Source organism: Spodoptera frugiperda, chromosome 14 (genome assembly GCF_023101765.2).
Source record: "Spodoptera frugiperda isolate SF20-4 chromosome 14, AGI-APGP_CSIRO_Sfru_2.0, whole genome shotgun sequence".
In the NCBI taxonomy this organism is placed as follows: Eukaryota; Metazoa; Arthropoda; class Insecta; order Lepidoptera; family Noctuidae; genus Spodoptera; species Spodoptera frugiperda.
The window spans coordinates 1579846-1601101 of NC_064225.1; positions in this window are offsets into that span (position 1 = coordinate 1579846).

Genomic DNA, 21256 nt, shown 5'->3' on the forward strand with positions numbered 1-21256 from the left:
TCCGGGTGATCCGTGGATATCGCACGATCTCCGGGGAGGCGGCGAACCTCCTTGCCGGATTACCGTCGTGGGATTTGGAAGCGAAGGTGCTCGCGCACGTGTCGCAACGACTGTCGCAACCGAGGGCTGGGCTCGCTGTCATCGCAGCGGTAAGTCCCCTCTTTGAAGAGTGGCTAGAGAGGCGCCACGGCGTCCTCACCTACCGCCTGACGCAGGTGCTTACCGGACATGGGAGTTTCGGTAGGTTCCTGTTCCTTATTGGGCGGGAGGAAACGCCCGGGTGTCATCACTGCGAGGACCGCCCGGAGGACACGGTAGAACATACGGTGGCGGTGTGCCCTGCGTGGGCTGAGCACCGCCAAGTCCTCAGGGATGTGGTCGGCGACGGCGACCTCTCGCGCCCGGCACTGGTTCAGGCCATGGTGCGGAGCGAGAGGGACTGGGATGCCGTCTCCTCTTTCTGCGAAACAGTCATGCTAGCTAAGGAGGAGGCGGGGCGCGTGAGAGAACAAACCTCCTCACGCTCCAGCCGTCGCGAGAGACACTCCGGGCGTCGGGGATCGCGAGACGATCTCCGGCCACCGTAAGTGCGGGCCTGCGGGCGGCGAGTAAGGGTAGCTCACCGCCCGAACAGAACCAGAGCCGTGCGTACGGCGCGTAGCGTTCCGCGCGCGCCTCAAAGAGCCATCAGACCACCACAGATGGGGCCCAGTAGGGCTGATGCCTGATCCGGAGCTGCGGACTACCTAGCGGGTTTACCGGGGCTCCGGCTCGAAAAGCAGGAGAAGGAACGGGGTGGTTTTTAGTCAGTAAGAGTCTGACACTCCCTCTCGCCTCGCCCAAGGTGGGAGAAGTCATTGGATGATTTTTCCCCCTGAAAAAAAAAAAAGGCGCAAGTGAAACAACGTCGCATCGCGCGCTTGCACCGTGTGGGCGACGTGTCGTAGGCACGCTGACACCCACCTTTTATCAGTTATGTTTTTTTTTCTTTCTTGTATGGGAATCAGTTATTATTGTTATTATTCTCATGTAATAAATAGTACACGTGAGCTAATCGTCATGACAACACAAACAACTTAAATAATACCTATTTTTTCTTTTATTTTTTCTACCCTTCATTACAAGGAAATTTCCACATCCACAGCTACTATTCTGCAAGTTATTCTAAAGACAGACCATTAGTAGACCGCAAGATGAAAGAGACAAATTGTAACAACCACAAATACGTGATTCCATTCTCGTTTACTTTAAACTTACATAACGCACATTTAAAGAAAAAGAAATAAAATGTGTCTTTATATTCTTGGGATAATTCTTAAGATCTGCAGATATATACAATTGTACATTGAAGAAGCCAGGCAAGTCATTTACTATGCAAATAATAAAGTAAAGGTTAATTTGATGTCTATTTAAATGCATGTTTGACACCTATTGTATATTTTTAAGGAGGGAAAATCATGCAATGACTTCTCCCGCTTTGGCCGAGACGAGAGAGTGTCAGAGACTCTTACTAACTAAAAACCACACTGTACCTACTCCTGCTTTTCGAGTTAAAGCCCCGGTAACTCGCTAGGCAGTTCGCAGCTCCGAGTCGATATCAGCCATACTGGGCCCCGTCTATGGTGTTCTGATGGCGTTATGAGGCGCGCGCGGAACGTGACGCACCTTTCATAAGAGTCTGGTTCTAGTCGGCTAGCGAGCTAGACTTGCTCAATGTCTGCAGATCCGCACTTACGGTGGTCAGCGATCGTCACACGACACTTTTTGTGATAAAGGACAAACATCACAGCATATATTACTGAACGATTAACACAACTCCTAAATTTTTCATGTCATTATGTTTCTCAGTGGCATCAAATTCAAAGTTCCTCACAATGATATGCACCGAAAATCTCCTTAACACCAAGACATTTACCAATCCACCACTCGGTTGCAGATTCATTACATTAAACACTCGTAAGACGACTCGTCTCAAAACAAAATGTAATTAGCATACATTATGATAATTTCCATTTCCATTCTCAAAAATTACCCCCCTCCCCCCATTTCCATTCTCGCCAGTGTTCACGCATCCATTCTCATCGGCACGTTGGGTACAAACACGAAAGCTTCACAAACTGTTGGTAGCTACGTCTTGAACTGTTAATTTGTCTTTGTCATCGCTTTAATTTCAGTGTAGATTCGGTTGTGGCGCGACTGTTAGCTGAGCGATTTTGTGGCCATACCTCATTTTGATGGAACTTTGTTATTTTAGAGAGATTGAGAATACGTTATAATCTCTTTTTTATGCGAATGGCCATCAACCATCCCCATTACCTTAAAGGATAATGTCTGAGATTCGATTATTGGGTTTTTTATAGAATAGATGGCAAACGAGTAGACACGTCACCTGATGGTAAGCGATCAGCGCCGTCCATGGACACCCAGCAGCTCCAAAGGAGTCACAGGTTGAGCAAATATAGTATTAGATTTTTTACCGAATTCTAAAGTACATTTGCTACAACAACAATTATGTCTTATCAATAGACATACTTAGTTCATAAACAATACGTTGTTCATTAACAATCGGCTCGTTTAAACGCAAGCAAGTAGACTTGGCCTTGCTTTTTCTGGTATATATTTTCTATGTACACTTACTCCATTCAAAAAATAACCATAATAATTCTGTCAATTTCGAAATGCTTTCCTTAATAATACTAATTTACCTTTAAAACCATTATATTCCTTCTCATTCTTCTCCATATACAGTTATATTTTCTCAATAAAACAAATTATAAATAAACAAAACCTTTAAAACGTCTCAGGCTTCCTTCATTCAATAGACTGTATTATGTAAATGGTAAGTTTTCACAAACTACTTTAGGTTAACACTTGAACTGTTAATTTGTCATTGTCATCACTTTAATTTCAACGTGGATTTGTGTTTGGTCTCAGTGATAGCGATTTAGTATATCTTGGTGTTGCTATAGTAATTTCGTGATACTAATCTTAGTTATATACTTAATTTTAATGGCTTTACATATGGTAAGCCATATTAATGATTGCAAATAGTTAGATAACCAAAACATCTATTGCGTTAAGCCTTAATTGCATGCATTAAGAGAAAAATGTTCACAAGATACTTGACGTCTTTAGCAAGGTGCTAGGTTTCAGTTAACTTTTTGAACTTTTTTTTTTCTCGGAATAGTAGAAATGGTCCGAAGTTGACCTTGAAACAAACAAAAGTTAATGCCATAAAATTTACCATGATGTTGTTCTTCAAGATATAGACGTAATAATGTACTTTCATAACTATGTTTTACTAGCTGACCCAAAATTAAAAAAATAAGTTCAGTCCTCTTTGATTTTTAGCGAGACTATCGAACAGCAATTACTTTTTTTTACTTATAAACGATATTTCACCAAGCGATTATATTTCAACATTTCAAAAATCGCTATCACTCCCACCACCCCCCTTGGCGGCGACTTTAATAGCTTCTGCGGTAACTTGTGAGTCACGCTCCATTTAAATATGTACGAGGATAAAAGTTGCGTAGGCGTTCCATAGCAGCTTACCTCGGCTTAGAATTATAACATTTTTATCACAGTACTAGCTGTTTAGCTGTTTGCATCCGACTTTGGTATTTTGGTTGAAGGAAAATCCTTCTGCGATGTGTTGTGTGAATTTTCTTTATGAAGATTTTATTTTTTATGTTGAAAACTATGTAGGTAGTTTATTTGGAAAGGTGAAAAATAATATGTATTGGGAATTAAAATTATTAAAGTTGAAGCATTTTTGTGTAGCTGTGTTGTATGATGTTTCTTTGTGAAGATTTTATTTTCTATGTTTAAAACTATGTAGTTTTTTTTGAAAGGTGAAAAATAATATTATGTATGGAGAATTTAAATTACTAAAGTTGAAGCATTCTGTGTTGTGTGAATTTTCTTTGTGAAGATTAGTTTCTATGTTGAAAAGTATGTAGGTAGTTTTTTTAAAGGTGAACAATAATATGTATCTTGTATTACGTACACTTCTTATAAAAGTTGGTTAAAAATAAAAACTATTTCTATAATATATCTATTCAATCTCTCATCAAATTGCTCGTGTACAGAAAACTGCAGCCAAATTGAGAACAGGTATCTTTATTATATGTGACTTTTAAGACCAACTACGGTGAATTTACAATTGAATACATTACTATCTCGTATTTTCCAATCAAGCTACAAAATTTGAAATCCACAAATCATTTTATTAATTAATTTATTATGCTAACAGTTATTTACTCTTGTATATTTCTCACATCGAACAATACTTTGGTGAGTATAACAACTATTTACTGGCTAACATAGCATGCACATAAAAAAGTTAGCAGCTATTATTAAACATAAAAAAATATTACATTTTACACATGATTAACTGAATAAACATTCCAATCCATATTATAAAAAATCAAAATAAATTGGACATCAATTATGAACGTTGAATAGCCATCTTCGAATCAATCACGTTAACAATGTTAACTTCCAACCCTCTTTAATCATCTCCTGATCCAATAAAACCACAACGTTCTCCCCAAAACATTTCAGCAACAATATCTTTTAAGACCATTCTCAAATTCTCTATAAATCCGCCAGTTCAAAAGCGCATTCTATTCAGAAATTGCTTTCAATAAATCTCTTATAGAGTCGGCGAGGTGATTTAAGTAAAAGATGTTGATGTTCCCGACAGCAGCATTGATGGCGTCCCGTGACAAATTACTCTCAGCCGAACACAGGTGAATGGATCATTAGATTGAAATTTTCAAGAATAACTTATTATGCTACCGTGCGGTTGAGGTTTTTTGTTCCGAGTTTGTATTGGAAAGGTGAATATGACCAAGGGATGTTAATATGGGTCTTTTGGCATGTCTGATAGACATTCTAAAGTAGTTGATTCTCCCCTTGACCTTTCCTTCATCGTACGATAAGACAATTCGCGAAGCATCACCGCTTCATGGTAAATATCTCACCTACCCGCACGTAGCGTATCGCTTCAGGCTTTATTGTACGAAATTCTAAAGAATATGTTCTTTGCCGGAGTCTGTGTTCCAAAAACATCTACCCAGATTGCTTATGAGCAGTCATGCTCCATCGCTTACCATCAGGCAAGGTAATAGCCAAACGTCGGTTCATCAAATAAAAAAAAAATGGGCATATTGTTGAACCACTTGATGCAGAGTAGAGTCAATTTAACTTCTTTATGTATCTCAAATTTAATTAACTGTTTCACTATTGTAATCTGCAAACACAACACTACCTTCCATTAAAGCCGTGGCAGATACTTTTAGAACACCTTATATGTATACAGTCAAACAGAATAATTGTTATAACACACTAACTTTTAACCATTAAGATAAAGAAGCTATCAGAACCAAACATTCAATGTTTATTAACAGAAAACTCAATAACACTTACGTCATATTTATGGACCAGTTTCATACGAACAGCATCGCAGTAAGAGTCTATTTCCAAAGCATTGTGTGAACTATCAAAGAATTATAAAATTGAACGGTAGCTTTAACTTACAGGGAGAAGAGATATCGATTCTCATTCGTGGAAATCACCTCCTATTTTATACGTAAGACAGGTTTAATTTTAACGGGAAGTAGTTTTCGAATTGGTATTAATATAATAAAGCTGATTGCAGCGTTGTTTGTTTCAACAGACTAATTAAGTGTAACGGGAATTGTTAGTTACATTTTAGTATGTATAGGGAACAGAGAGTAATTTTTTCTAAGAAAAGGAGGATCTTAGGAAACTTTACTCTCTGTTTTAGAACTTAAACTAAAAACCAAAAAAAGTGTTGTTGTACTGCCTGTGTCTACTCAATGATAGTTTAGAAGTCGGTGCCACAACCTCATAACAAAATATAAGTTACCGATACCTACATTGTACCTTTGTAAATTTGTTTAGAAAATGAAAAGCATGCATGAAAAGACTGATGACTGTTAATGAAGCGAAAGAAGTGTGTAAGAACCGTGGCAATTGGCGTTCGACTGTCTCTGCCTACCCCCATGGGAAAAAGGCGTGAGGTATGTATGTATGTATGTAATTTCGTTTAGTACTTGTGGCATCGATTTCTAGCAATAGGTAGACACAGGCAGGACAATGATAGTTATGTTTTGGTTTTTAGTTGGAAGTCGGTTTTTATAAACGTAGTTTTAATTTTATTGCTTCAATATTATTATGAAAACACTTTTCTAAGTTCTGGCGTATTGAAGTGAGAATTTCCCCAAAATTCTACATCAACGTAAAACATCAAGATTTCCATACGCTCACAATTCACGAGAAAAAGTTAGTTTAAAATAATAAAATTATGCTGGCATCATAAACATCTTAAAAACTTTAAAGTGTTGTACCCAACCCCACTCAATTTTAATCTTTAAGAGCATAGGAGTAAGAGCTATTAATCTTTCACACTATCTTTGGAGTTGATCTCTTACAAAAGTAATTAGAAATTTGAAAGTCATGTGTGAAAGGACTTTTAAATTACATTTCGTTTAAAACTCATTTACTGAGCTTTCTGGGAGTTAGGGACGAAATGACGGGTCCTTGACAATTTTGTAATAATATATTTTTCTACCGGAGTCTTTAATGACTGTATTGTATATTTCCAAAAATTATATTTGTGAAATGAAATATAATCATTTCAAGTGACATCTAAAGGGGATGATAAAAAAAAAATGTTTTAACTTTTTTTTGTATTTTTTTTTTTAAGTGATGAAAATCATGCAATGTATTTTCCCTCCTTGGGCGAGGCAAGAGGGAGTCTCAGACTGACTTACTGACTAAAAAAACCCCGTTCCTACTTCTGGTTTTCGGGCCGGTGGTGCCCCGGTAGCCCGCTAGGCAATCTGCAGCTACAGAATAGTTTGAAGTCCAGAGATCAATGTAAAGGATGATTGCTAGCTGCGACAAAAAAAATATGTGTCTAATTTTTTTCACTATCTAACAGCCGTACTAAATATTTTTTAATTTTTTATTCCCCTGTCTTCTCGGGTAAATACGAAGCTATAATGAGACAACCCTGACAAAAATGAATAAGGCAATAATATTATTCAGAATTGAGAACTGAAAGTCAACTTTTCAAAAATGTTTTATTAAGTCTGGATGACTTTTAAAATGTAGTAGATATTACGAAAACGAAAATCGACTTCGCGAAGTAACGTACGCTACTCGACATAATTGCAAACATGACTCCGCTAAACTTGGTGTGAGATAAAAACTTATTTTGTTTTGTAACTTTTGAATACTCGACAAACGGGTGTACTAGTTCTGTCATGTGGGTGCACCTGTGTACAATGGATATTATGGTATATGGTATAAATGAGCAAACGGATTACTTGATGTTAAGCAATTGCTGTCGCCCATGGACACCCGAAACAGCAGAGGTGCTACAAATACATTACTGGCGTTTTGACGGTTAAAGGGTTTTTGGGGAATTAGAAATTGAAAAATTAAGAAGTAGGGTAATTTAGTCTCCAGTAACCTCACTCACACAACGAAAGAGTTATTTCATTTCGTCGGTTTTCTGTAAGGCCGTAGTATCACTCCGGTCGAACCGACCCATTCGTGCTACAGCATAGCTCTCCCACTTTCAAACATAATACCATGCTATTTAGGTATAATATTATATAACACTCAAAATAAACAAAAGCATTCGTTCCCCAATGGGCTTGAAGGCACTTAAAATGTCCTTCCGTACAATAATGTCAAGTCACTATAACACTTTTCAACCCAAATTAGGAAAGAAAAGCGAACTTCTGAATTACCCCGAAGTAGGCTGCATTTGTAAAGGGAACTGGCCCAGTGACCTTCCTATACTACAAAGGAAAAGTTTAAATTAGCTCTACGTTAATTTTTTTTTTTTCAAGAAAATACCCCTTCAAAATTTTCCGAGTTGATTTTTTAATTTTATTCGCAGCAGCACGAACAAAGAAGATTTTCTTTTGGAATTTAAGTGGTTGAATTAATGTGTTAATGTTGTTCGGTAATTTATATGGCTTTGGGCTTTTCTGACCATGCTACTGAAATAATTCATATTTTGAACTGATGTTAAAATTATATATATTCTTCTTACCCTGATGGGTAAGGAGAATCTTAGCTCGCCCGACCAGATCCAGACACATGCGTACGGCACATCGCGTTCCGCCCGCGCCTCAAAGAGCCATCAGCCCACCACAGACGGGGCCCAGCAGGGCTGATACCTCATCCGAAGCTGCGGACTTCCTAGCGGGTTTATCGGGGCTCCGGCTCGAAAAGCAGAAGTAGGAACGCGGTGGTTTTTAGTCAGTAAAAGTCGGATACTTCCTCTCGCCTCGCCCAAGGCGAGAGAAGTCATATGATGATTTTCTTTAAGAAGATCATTTTTGAGAAATAAAAAGACAATATTCAGGGTGGAATAAGCTAAAGAAGAAAAAACCACGGTAGGTACCAGTCTGTACTTTATTAACACCATCTTTGGACAAAACCATAACTTAAACATAATATACGACAAAAAAAAAACCGAACGAGAAAATCGAAATTTCAGAAGAAAATTTTCTCCCTAAAACCTACTTAGAATTTTCATCGAATAATTCAAAGGAGAAAAGCGTAAAATACGAACATATCGACGGATAGATTTTGTACTCGTATATTCACACCGATTTTCCAATTTTGGGACTTGTCCGGATCGAGGTGCAAAAAGATCTGTTGTCAGGTGCCAGATCGAAGAGTAATGTCTTGGAGTATGAATTAGATCAGCTTTAAGAAATAATGTATAAACTTTAATCGTGTATTGTGATTTCTATCGACTACTTTTTTGTTTTCTCGGTTGCAAAAACTTATCCACAGTTTAATAATACGTTGGCTTCTGTGTGGCATTACGCGTTGCAACGTGACAATTCAGACATCAGTAATATTACAAAAAGCGCCTATTATTTTTTATTTCTTCAAATTAAGACGGTTAATAAAGTTAAGAGCAGTAAACAATGGATTAATTATTTTTTTTCTACATCTAGACGAAGGTGGAACATGTCAAACCTAACTGCTTCTTTTTTTATAAAAGCTATCGTAAGACATAATAAATTATTTAAAAATCACAGTTTACTAACGTAAACTACTAGAAACTAGTTTAGTTTTTTTAGTTTAGTCGAAACTCGAGTTTTTCTCTTCGAAACTGTGATTTTTAGTGAACTTAAAATGTCAATAAAATTAAAAAAAAAATGTTTGTTAAACAACTTCAGAAAAGTGGCAAACTAATTGTTTTTATGTATTTTAAAAGAAATAAAAAAGAAAAATACTTTATACAAGAAGTTGCTAGCTGTGTTGCTAATTAACAATGTAACTTTAGAACTCAGTGAAGCAATCATATTTTAACATCTGCACCGTATTTTTATTGTTCAACGAAGCGTTGTAAAAAGCACTGAACCTACTTTTGTATAAAGTATATTTTTACTTGAATATGACAATTTTCCTATTAAATTTTAATTGTAAGTTGCACTTAAAGTATACACTACATCATGAAAATACTTCTTATTTTAAGTTTATATTAAATAATTATAATTATTTTAAAGAATTTATAAAATTCTTAGTGTTCTACTCTTTTATGGCATAAGCTGGTAAACGAGCAGACGAATCACCTGATGGTAAGCAATCGCCGCCGCCCATGGACACCCTAAACACCAGAGGCGTTACAATTGTGTTGCCGGCCTTTTGGGGGTTAGGAATTAAAGGGGGAATCGGGGATTGGGAAGATTGAAAAGGGGGTTGATTGGGCCTCCGCTAACTTCACTCACATAAAGAAACACAACGCAAGCGTTGTTTCACGTCGGTTTTCTGTGAAGCCGTGGTATCACTCCTGTCGAGCCGGCCCAGTCGTGCCGAAGCATGGCTTTCCCACATTTATTCTGACCATCATTATATCATACATAATCATGACCTCCACTACAAGAAAACACACAACTTCACGCCTTTTATCCCCGAAGGGGAAGGCAGAGGTGCACATTACGACACGTAATGCCGCTATACAATTTACACCCACTTTTCACCATTTTTGTTATAATTCCCATGAAATAGGGGGTGAGCCTATTGCCATATCCTGGACACAATTCCTACAAAACAAAGGCCTTCTTTATGGCCCAGACCTTATAGTTCTCCCATTTCCACTATTTACTCAATGTAACCCTAATCGTACCTTTACGCTCTACATCTTCTTAATACTCAGTAACACCGATCGTTATTTGATTTTCAGATTTTATGTTTTCCATAGTTTTTTTGCGAAGATGCGCGGCATTTGGCACCGGAATGTGACGAAAGTCGTGGGGGCTCGTTACCCAACTTTGACGGGTTCAGATCTGCTGAAAAATTGTCTATTTTGTAGATTTTTCTTTGATAGACGAATGTCAAAGTTTGGAAAACGGGGAATTTGTGATATTTTTATTTGTTTAAAAGACTATGCACTATTGATTTCTAAGATGATCGCCAAACAACAGCTCAGTCTATTTTGTATAAAAAACTACCTACTGTAACTGTAAGTTGTTAATGAAACAACATTTTTTTCCTGTAAAATAATTTTAATCATATTTTTAACTAGCTATTTCCGCGCGGTTTCACCCGCTCTGCTTGGCTTAATACACATTCCCAAAACCACCTCGTTCCTACTCCTGCTCGTTGCGTCGGAGCCCTGGTAAATTCGCTAGGTAGTCCGCAGATCTGGAAACTTAGGGTATACTTGGGTTATGGTTTGAATGAAATTTGTATGACTTTTCAGAATGTGGTGACATAAAAACTTTCAGGGACAAATTAAATTTTTCCTTGCCTTCTTCTCCCGATTACAAATTCGGAGGAAGATGCAACGATCCCATTTTCTCTATTCGGTAAAAAACACGCGGAAAAAGCAGGAATGAACCAAATTGACGCGCAAATCCCACAATTCAAATTTCCGCGTCATATTTCGACATTAGGCCCACAATAAAAACTGAAAAGTTGTTTGTTTAAACTGCCGTTAATATGTATACATATACGGTATTATGTAAATGGGAGCCGTGATTTGAATGTGGAATTGTTTATTTTTAGGGTTACGCGCCTAAAGGGGCCGTTATTGATAGGTACCTGTTTGCTAAACGCGGCATCATGTTTTTGTTTGCTCGAGATTTTTCCGGGGTTATGTGTGTGATACCGTTTTTTTTATTGAAAATAGACAGAATAAAACAAACATTTTTGAAATCAATGTTTTTTTTTTTTTGTTTTTTTTAAACGTTGCCCCACACTAGGATTTTTTTACTGTGTCGTGGGTTCGTTCGCATTGAATTGACATATCATTTCATTAACATTGGTAATGTATAAATTACCACTTACCATTTATAATGCACCATAGTACACTAAATGATTTTGATTCATAACAAATTTGATCCTACTCTGTTGTGTGTATATATTTGTTACATACGTTACAGAGTAGCACATTTTTTTTATATTTGTTGCGTCCACGTTTGGCCGCAATCTCGCTTGGTGGTAAGCGATGATGCGTCCTACGATGGAGCATGTCTGCCCGTGAGCCACCACTCGGGCTTTAAAGACACCCAGATTACACCCATCAGGAAATACAAACTCTGGTTAAGAATTCCATACACATGCCTTTTTATACAGAGTATTTGTTGTAACAAATACTATATTTTTATTTACTCTATTTTGTATAGAGTGTAACCTACACAGAGTTAGAGTAACATTTGAGAATCACATACACGATAATTAAAGCGAGACGCCCGCCCAGTTTTGCAGGAACCCGCCGTACAAAATACAAATTCAAACTTACCTCTTTTCTCGCCATATCTATTGCTGTTGCTTACAAATAGGTTTTATTTTTTATTGTTTCAAATGAAGTATAAAAAGCTGTCACATTATGTGTTTGAGCTGAGCTATTCCGAAATATTTTAAAGAGGGAAAGAGATAGCTACATACGACTCGTATAGTTGTCTCGTTCTGCAAAGAGGGAAAATAATTTCTGAGTGTGAATATTTTTTTTAAAAAGTCAGAGTTGCATTATATGGTTTTTTGTCGACATTTTTACACCTTTGGTAAAACATTATTATATTAGAAATGTTGTGTAGAAATGACCTAATGAAAGTTGATTTGTTTTCTAAATAAAATAGGAAATGACCATAAAGTTCTACAATACTATCACCTATTTACTTATGTGTATGTGAGATTTGAATAGAAAAATGCAAATAAGAAGATATTTTTTTCCAATCCTCGCATGAGCCTTGTTGAATATAACCAATGCTATTTATTAATTACCCCCCTTCCCATCTTCCCAATCTCCGATTCCCCTACAACCTATAAATTCCTAACCTCAAAAAAGGCAGAAAGCGCAATTGTAACGCTTTTGGTGTACATGGGCAGTGGCGATTGCTTGCATTCAGGTGATCCGTCTGCTCGTTTACCGGCTTATTCCATGAAATGAAAAGTAGCCTTAAATCTGACGCAACTGCTTAACCAAAATAATAAAATAACAATATCAAATAAAATAAAATTATACCCAAAACTCATAATTTTCAACCTCACTCAACTAACGACCTAGACAATACAAATAAAAAACTTGATCAACCAAAATAAAACAGAAACTGAGCATCCATTACAGGCACAATGAAACAAAATAATAAGAATAAGAATAAGAATAAATTTATTAACGAACTTCACAATCATTATGGTCTTATAATATATCACAATAATTTGTTTAATTTTGGTGTTGTCATCAAGTGTATCGGTAGCCCCCAAACTAGGATAATCCTGTATCTTGGGGACTTGAGTTGAGACATCTTGAGTACATTATTAGGTAGGACTATTGAGTGAATCTAAATAATAGCAAAATTGATAGATATTAAAAGATAAACTAAGTTGAGTTGTACAGCAATATGTAGCATACTATAAGTAATAGCCTGAAAATTAAATAGTACATGGTACAAAGTTCTTGAATCACAGAAAAAAAAATGTTAAAATTTTCCAAATCTTAAAGTAAGAGAAAATCACAAAATAAGGTATGGCAAGGACTATATGTATAAGTGATTGAATCACATAGTTAGCTTTAACAGTTTTGAGCCATAGCATAAAGTTTAATTCTTATATCATTAAACAATTACTCAGTCTTATAATATTATAATAGAATAATAAAATTTTAAATTCAAAACAAAAACAATGAATTCTAAGGTAAGTACAAAAATAATTAAAATTGTGTGTGTGTGTGTGTGTGTGTGTGCGTGCGTGCGTGTGTGTGTGTGTGTGTGTGTGTGTGTGTGTGTGTGTGTGTGTGTGTGTTTGTGTGTATGTGTGTGTATGTGTGTGTGTGTGCATACGTGTTGCAATAGTCTTAGTAGTCTAGTAGTGTTTCAATATTTCCTCGGTCTCTTCATATGTCAATTCACTTAGCCACTGTGTAATCTTTTTCTTACAGGATATTTTATTCAAATTTTTAACGTCGCAACTTTTGTTGATTGTGTTGTACACCTTGATGTGTGAATACAATGGACATCTTCTGGCGAGAAGGTTATTCGCGTCCGGTAATGGAATATGGAGCACGCGCTTGTTGATAATTTCTTTGTAATCAGGCCTACTTTTTAGGGATTTATGTACGTTTAGAGTCGCACATAGTATGAATAGGTGACGCACTCTCAATACCTCGAAATCTTTGTAAATCAAATCAGTGGGATAGCGGAAAGGCTTCCGTAAGGCTACTTTTATTACGGCTCGTTGAGCTCTTTCTACTTCTATTAGTGTGCTTTTTGCAGCAGCACCCCAGATTGCAATCCCATATTGTAGAACTGACTGGCACAGGCCTAGATAGATGATGCGTAAGGTTTTTGTTGGTGTACAGTCACGGAGTTTTTTCATTATGAATATTAGTTTGCGAGCCTTGCTGGAGAGTGATTGTATGTGTGCTTTAAATGATAGGTTTTCGTCTAGCGTGATGCCGAGATATTGGATAGTAGGTGTGTGTTCTATTGTAGTACAGTTGCAGTGTGAAGGAGGTGGTTGAAGGGGTGTGTAGCAGGTGTGGTATTTTATTGCTAGTTGTCTTGGGGGTCGGGAAGCCACTGTTTTGTAGAAGGTGACGTATTTGGTCTTTTTTATGTTTAGTGTCAAGAGATTTGTGTCTAGGGCTTCGGAAATTATTAGTAAACCTTCTTCTGCTAGTTGGTATACTTTCTCCCAAGATTTGTCGTGAAACAGTATAACAGTGTCATCGGCATATGATATAATTATGGAGTTAGGTATATGTGTGTTTAAAATATCGTTCATATAGAAACTAAATAAGGTTGGGCCTAGTATGCTACCCTGTGGGATACCGAAGCTAATGGGAAGCAATTCGCTTGAGTATTCACCTACTGTTACCATTTGCTTGCGGTTCGTTAGGTAGTTGGTAAACCAGTCTAGTGCAACACCTCGTATGCCCACACATTCCAACTTTTTCAGGAGGAGGTTAATTGAGATGGTGTCGAAGGCCTTTGCCAGGTCTAAGAATAGCCCTAGAGTTTGGTCTCCAGCTTGAGTGAAAGAGGCTACTGAATTTGTTAGAAGTGTGGCTGCGTCTACTGTTGATTTCCCTCGCCGAAAACCAAATTGCCGATCTGAGTTTAAGTTGTGTTTTTCAAAGTAGTTCACTAGGCGGTTGTTTACTATTTTTTCAAGAATTTTAGACATTATGGGTAAGAGAGCAATGGGGCGATAGTTTTCGGGAGTATCTTCTGGTCCGTTTTTGTGTATTGGTCTGACAGATGCAATTTTCCAGCACTCCGGAAAAGTCCCAGTCTGCAGACTAAGATTAAAGATATGAGTGAGTGGAGTGAGGATTGAATTCTTGTGTTTAAGGAGGAACTTTGTAGTTATACCATCTATACCTGGTGCACTGTCAATTTTAAGTTGGTACATGAATTTAAACACTTCTTCTTCGTCTGTTGGATGGAGGAAAAAAGAGTTTTGAGAGAGAGAGTATGAGTGTGACGTTTTATATTTTCTGGCTAGAGATTCTTGGGTTTCAGAGATACGTGTTAGTATGCTGTCGGATAGTTTTGTTCCTACGTTAGTGAAGTAAGCGTTACAGTTATTAAGTGAGCGGACAGGATCCGTCGCGTTTAGAATTAATTGATCACCAGTTTTTGTTTTATTTTTATCAGGGCTATAAATTGATTTCAAAGTGTTCCATAATTTTTTCGGGTCTTTTTGGTTTTTGTTTATCAGTTGACTATTGTATTCAGTTTTTAATTTGTGTAAGAGACCGTTGCAAAAGTTTCTGTATCGGGTATAAATTAGTTTTTTTAAGTCGTCTTCTGGGTCTGACTTCATGATTTGGTGAAGTTTGTCACGATGTTTTATACACCGTAGAAGTCCTGGTGTGACCCACGGTTTGAGTGTAAATCGGCTTTTGCTTACTTTAACTTTGTGTGTGTGTTTATTTATTATGCTAGTGATGATAGTAGTGAGCGTATTTGCAGCTTTGTTAGGACAGTCTGATTTAAGTATGTCACACCAATCCGTTTTTGACAATTCTTCCTTGATCGCGTTATCGTCTGTTTTGTTAACTAATCTGTGTTTCGTGTATAGGTTTCTGTCTCTATTTGCTTGTGAGAGGACTGCCAAAGCAATATCGTGGTCTGTAATTGAGCATTTTGCGACTATCCCCAAGGAGTTATTTTTAGATTTTATGAATATGTGATCGAGGCAAGTGTCTGTTCTTGTTTGAGCTGTTATTGCAGGTAGAAGAGAGTGTGAGGCCATTAAACAGAGGTATTCTGAGCTATTTTGACTGGTTGCATTTATTATGTCTATATTTAAATCTCCAGCAAGTGTAATTGTTTGGTATTGTTTTAGTTGTGACAAAGTGGAGTCTAGTGATGTTAAGAAGTTAGTTACATTTGGAGTAGATGGAGATCTATATATTCCTATGACGGCTATTTTGTTGTCCAAGATGACTATTATGCTGTCCGATTCTAGGATCACTGAGTCAAATACTTTTACGTTTCTATTTGTCTTAGTATAGATTATGACGCCTCCGTTTTTGTTTAGTTGCGAGTGAGAGCGATACATGGCGTAGCCCGGCAGTGGTTCTAATATTGAACCTTCCCTAAGCCAACATTCCGTCAGAACAATGACATCTATGTCAGAGTCAAGTCGATTTAAAGCTAAACAAAATTCATCAAAGTTGCGATTATAACTCCTTATATTGAATGTTAGTATTTTGATAATAAAACTCAATATTATGAAAACAGTAATTTGATATACAAAAACTATTAACCAATAAAACTTTTGTTGAAATCTGTTTGCTGGGCTAATAGCCTGTGATGAACCATTGGGTAGAGAGATCAGAAGGTGAATTACTTTTTGTATGAGACTGGCTAACCCGGCAAACTTCGTGCAACCACACCTTTTTTCATTTCTTTTCTTTTACCCTAGACTTTTATAAATAAAATTAGCGAAATCGATCTAACCTTTATAGGGTTTTAGCGAGACTAATGAACATCAATTAATTTTAATGTATAAGAAGATGTGTTGCAAATGATCAAACAGATCACTTAATGGTTAGTACTTACACGTCACGCATGGACACTAGTAAGACCAAAATTAAGTAGTTTTTAAGGAATGGGTGAATCACCGTCAACCACCTATCAGTCAGACTCTTACTGAATAAAAGCCACTCCGTTCCTACTTCTGCTTTTCCAGCCGAAGCCCGGTAAATCTGTTAGGCAATCCGCAACTCTGGGAAATTATATGGAAAGATGTGTGCTATGGATAGCTTCCCTACTTTCAATACATACATACATCGTATACTTGCGCTGCGCCACTTACTCGCATAGCTACATGGCTTAGTATCAGTGGTAACCGTCACATAGTTCCACAGCTTAGCTAATAAATCTTCGTAGCATAGTTACATAGCACATATCTGGTGCAACAGCACCCTAAGATGCATTCAAGCGATATACTGCCTACCTATCATCATTACAGAGATAAATAATTATCTAGAGTAGACATTCTGCATCTATATTACAATGTGACCTCGAATATAAGGTACTCTGGCCGCTCCACGCAACAATCTTCAAGAGTAGGCTTTCATTCAAACTTTGGCAATTTTGCTTGTGATGATTTCAACCGCCTTCGAAGGGATGGTATTATATTTTACCTACAATAATTTTGTCTGAGAGAACAGTATAAAGAAAATGTATATCATAATTCTTTGATATAAATTATTGTATTTTTTTTTTTGTTGAAAAACGTGGTCCCAAACTAGGATTTGTAGGTACGTAGCGTAGGTACGTTTCATCGTCATCATCATCATCAGCCGAGAAACGTCCACTGCTGAACAAAGGCCTCCCCCTTACTCCTCCACGTAGGTACGTTTTTTTTTTTTTTTTTTGAGGGGGGAAAATCATCCTATTACTTGTCCCGCCTTGCCACATATATGAAGATACACAATACGTCATTTCTACGTGTATAAACCTTCTTCGAAGTGATGTCACGCAATATTTCAAATCCATATATCTTTAAAAGTATTTGTTTCCTTAAGAAAATAAAAAATACGTGTCTAATGTTTTAAAATTTTCTACAAGACGGACATTAAAATAAAAATTAGTCATGTACCCTATTATGTATACTTTTCTGTTCTGCTAAAACTAGTAATAGAGAAAAATCTAGACACACGGCAGTGTGTCCGCCAAGTTCGAGCAAAAAAACCGACACACCGGCCGTGGGTTATATTACACGAACCATTTCGGGCCAAGTTCGACCCACCTATAACTCAAAATCTATTTTATCTACGCATATGAAATTTCTAGTATCTGTCGAGATCTACTTACTTATCTAAAATACAAAATTTCATTAATGTACCTATTGTAGGTCTTGAGATATTGACGTCAGAAAATCGCTAATTTTACTATACACTCACTGACTGACTGACTGACTGACTGACTCACTCACTCATCAAAAACCTAGACCACTTCCAATGGTCGTATTGACTTGAAATTTGGCATGGAGGTAGGTCTTTAGGTCAAGGTAAAGGAAAAAATCTGAAAATGGCCAAGTGTGAGTCGGTTTTAAAAATAATGAAGGTGTAAATTCATACCCCTAAGGAACTAAAACAAAAAATTTATCTATATCTTCCAATGGTCGTACCGACCTAAAATTCGTTACGAAGGTTTGTATTTAGTCAAAGTAAAGTAAAATAAGAAAAAAAGAAAATAAACCTTACAAAAATAAATGAAATCCCACCCAAAACATAAATGTGAAAGGCTGCCAAGTTCGATAATATTGGAATGCTTCGCCTATAAAAGAAGTGAGATCTAAATAAGTACCAAGTTCCATACACAGACCTCAGTTAAAAATGATATAACTTGGCAAGTTTTAATAGAAAATTATATACTTGACGTTTAATAGAGGTTTATAACAAAGTGTTATGAAAACTTGCCAACTTGTTATATCATTTTTAACTGAGGTCTGTGTATGGAACTTGGTACTTATTTAGATCTCACTTCTTTTATAGGCGAAGCATTCCAATATTATCGAACTTGGCAGCCTTTCATATTTATGTTTTGGGTGGGTAAACTAATCTACAAGACTAGTTTATTTTTCTACCATATTACTCACACTTAGTTATCCTTAAGCTTAAACTGGTTTAACGGTACATTTATTTGTACATTTCATAGTCAGTTAAAAATCTCAGTGGAAAGTTGAAAACGGAGATCGGTTTCCCAATAAATGAAATCGATATTGCTAGAACATTGCTGCCCTCAGGCTAAAAACCTGCGCTGTTTGGACTTTCAAAATCCAATACGGTGGCACTGTGAGAATTTTCAAGTAAAGTATCCGTTTTATTTTTTGAAAAAGTTCTATAGTGTTCTATAGTGTTGAAATGTGCATATTTTCTATTTAATTAAATGAAGATTAGTGCATCATCGTGTGTTTCGTCACGTCTTTTATCCCCGAAGGTGTGGACAGAGGTGTAGATTTGGGCACAGTACAATGTACGCTCACTTTTTAGGGTTCCGTAGCCAAATGGCAAAAAACGGAACCCTTATAGATTCGTCATGTCTGTCTGTCTGTCTGTCTGTCCGTCTGTCCGTCCGTCCGTATGTCACAGCCATTTATTTCCGAAACTATTGGGCCTACATAGTTGAAACTTTGTAGGATGATGTATTTCGATAACCGCTATTCGAATTTTGAATAAAAATTAATAAATTTAAAAATTAAAGGGGGCACTCCATACATGGAACTGGTTCAAAAAAAATTTTTTTTCAGCTAACATATCCGTGATTGGTGTCTATGGATAGGTCTTTAAAAAAGACATTAAGGTTCCTAAAACCACTTTTCGTCAAAATCAATCGTTTGAAAGTTAGACGCTTCCAAAGTGGAAAAATGAGTGTCCCCCCCCCTCTAACTTTTAAAATAAAAGAGTGAAAAAACTGAAAAAAATATATGCTGTAGATTTTAATGGAAACTAACAACGAAAATTGGTTTGAACGAGATATCATTATTAGTTTTTGAGAAATAAAACATTTTCAAAAACCGCAAATATAACTTTGTCGTTCATACAAACACTATGTAAAACCAAGTTATTTTACAACTTTTATATTATGTCATCTACTTGCTGTTACGGAACCCTTCATGGGCGAGTCCGACTCGCACTTGGCCGGTTTTTACTATTTGTGTTATAAATCTCTTGTAATAGTGGGTGAGACTATTGCCATAATATACTAGGCAAAATTCCAGACACCGCGCTACTACTGAGAAATTTTCGTTAAGTCGAAAATTGCCCAGCAATATTTTGCCCGACCCAGGAATTGTCATACGACTTCTTGATCATCAACAAGACTCTTGAAAATACCCACTGCTGAAATATATCTCCTGACATGAAAAGATTTGAGCATCAATCACCAAGCTTGTTTATTGGCAGATTGGCCAATTAAAACTTATAATTAGAAATTATTAGCCCAGGTTTCCACGCGATATGTTTTCACTCAACTTATGTTTCTGCTCATGTCTTTGGTGTCTGAATAATTTTAGAAAGAAGTACTTACTGATACCTCGAAAATGTCACACTGGAACATACTTCAAACCTTCAAGAAAAGAGCATATTCCTTTTTAAAAGGCCGGCAACGCACTTGTGACTCTGATGTTGCGGGTGTTTATGGTCTGCTATCTGCTCTTTTGCTCACTATTTCATAAAAAAAGTATACTTGGCAAGTTTCAAACCTCATATATCAGTATGAGAAGAGGACAAAAAAAAATACACCCCTTGCTACTACTAACCGAGTAATATTACAAAGCTACTGATCTCATTTCTCCCGACCAAGTTTTCATAGCAGAATCGATATACCACAATCGAGTTAATGATAAAGACATTCCCATACGCACTCAGATATCCAATACACAAACTGCTATTTCGTGAACTACGAGTTTTAATCTCACAAATTCGTCCGTTTCAGTTTATTATGTGTGTGGGCCAAGGAATAAAATATAGCGTTTTTATAGTTGCTATCTATTTATATCTATTTATTACTGATTGAGATTTAATTTGCTTGGTCATAATTTTAATAACACAATTTTAAAGGCCTTATTGGACTTATTGGCCATTCTTGTGGGAAAGCCATGCTTCGGCATTATTAGGCCGGCTCGACCGGGGTGATACCACGGCCTCCTAGAAAACTGACGTGAAACAACGCTTGCGTTGTTTCGTTGTGTGAGTGAGATTACCGGAGGCCCAATTACCCCCTTCTCAATCTTCCCAATTCCTGATTCCCCAACAACTTAATCCTAATTCCCAAAAGGCCGGCAACGCACTTGAAACGCCTCTGGTGTTGCGGGTGCCATGGTCGGCGGCGATTGTATTCCATCAAGTGATCCATCTGTTTGTTTACCGACTTATACCATAAAAAAGTATATACAACGTGTAACAAAAAGGGGGTATACATATCAATTGCACGGTTTCTAGACAACATAACAAACGATACGGGAAGGGTTTTTTAAACTCATATTTTCATGGTACCAAGTTATGAATTTTTACTATTGCGCCTTTGCGCGAATCAAAATTAGGTAGACAGGTACTAGGCGATCAGATTGACAGAAGAAATGTTTCGTAATATTAGCGAGTGATCCCTGTAGTGTTGTGACACGTTTGTATGATCCGAAATCAAGAATTTGGTACTATTTTTTTAAACGTATTTTAAGCTGAAACTTTGTTTAGAGATTCTATTCAACCTGTATTCATCAGGGCTTCTTG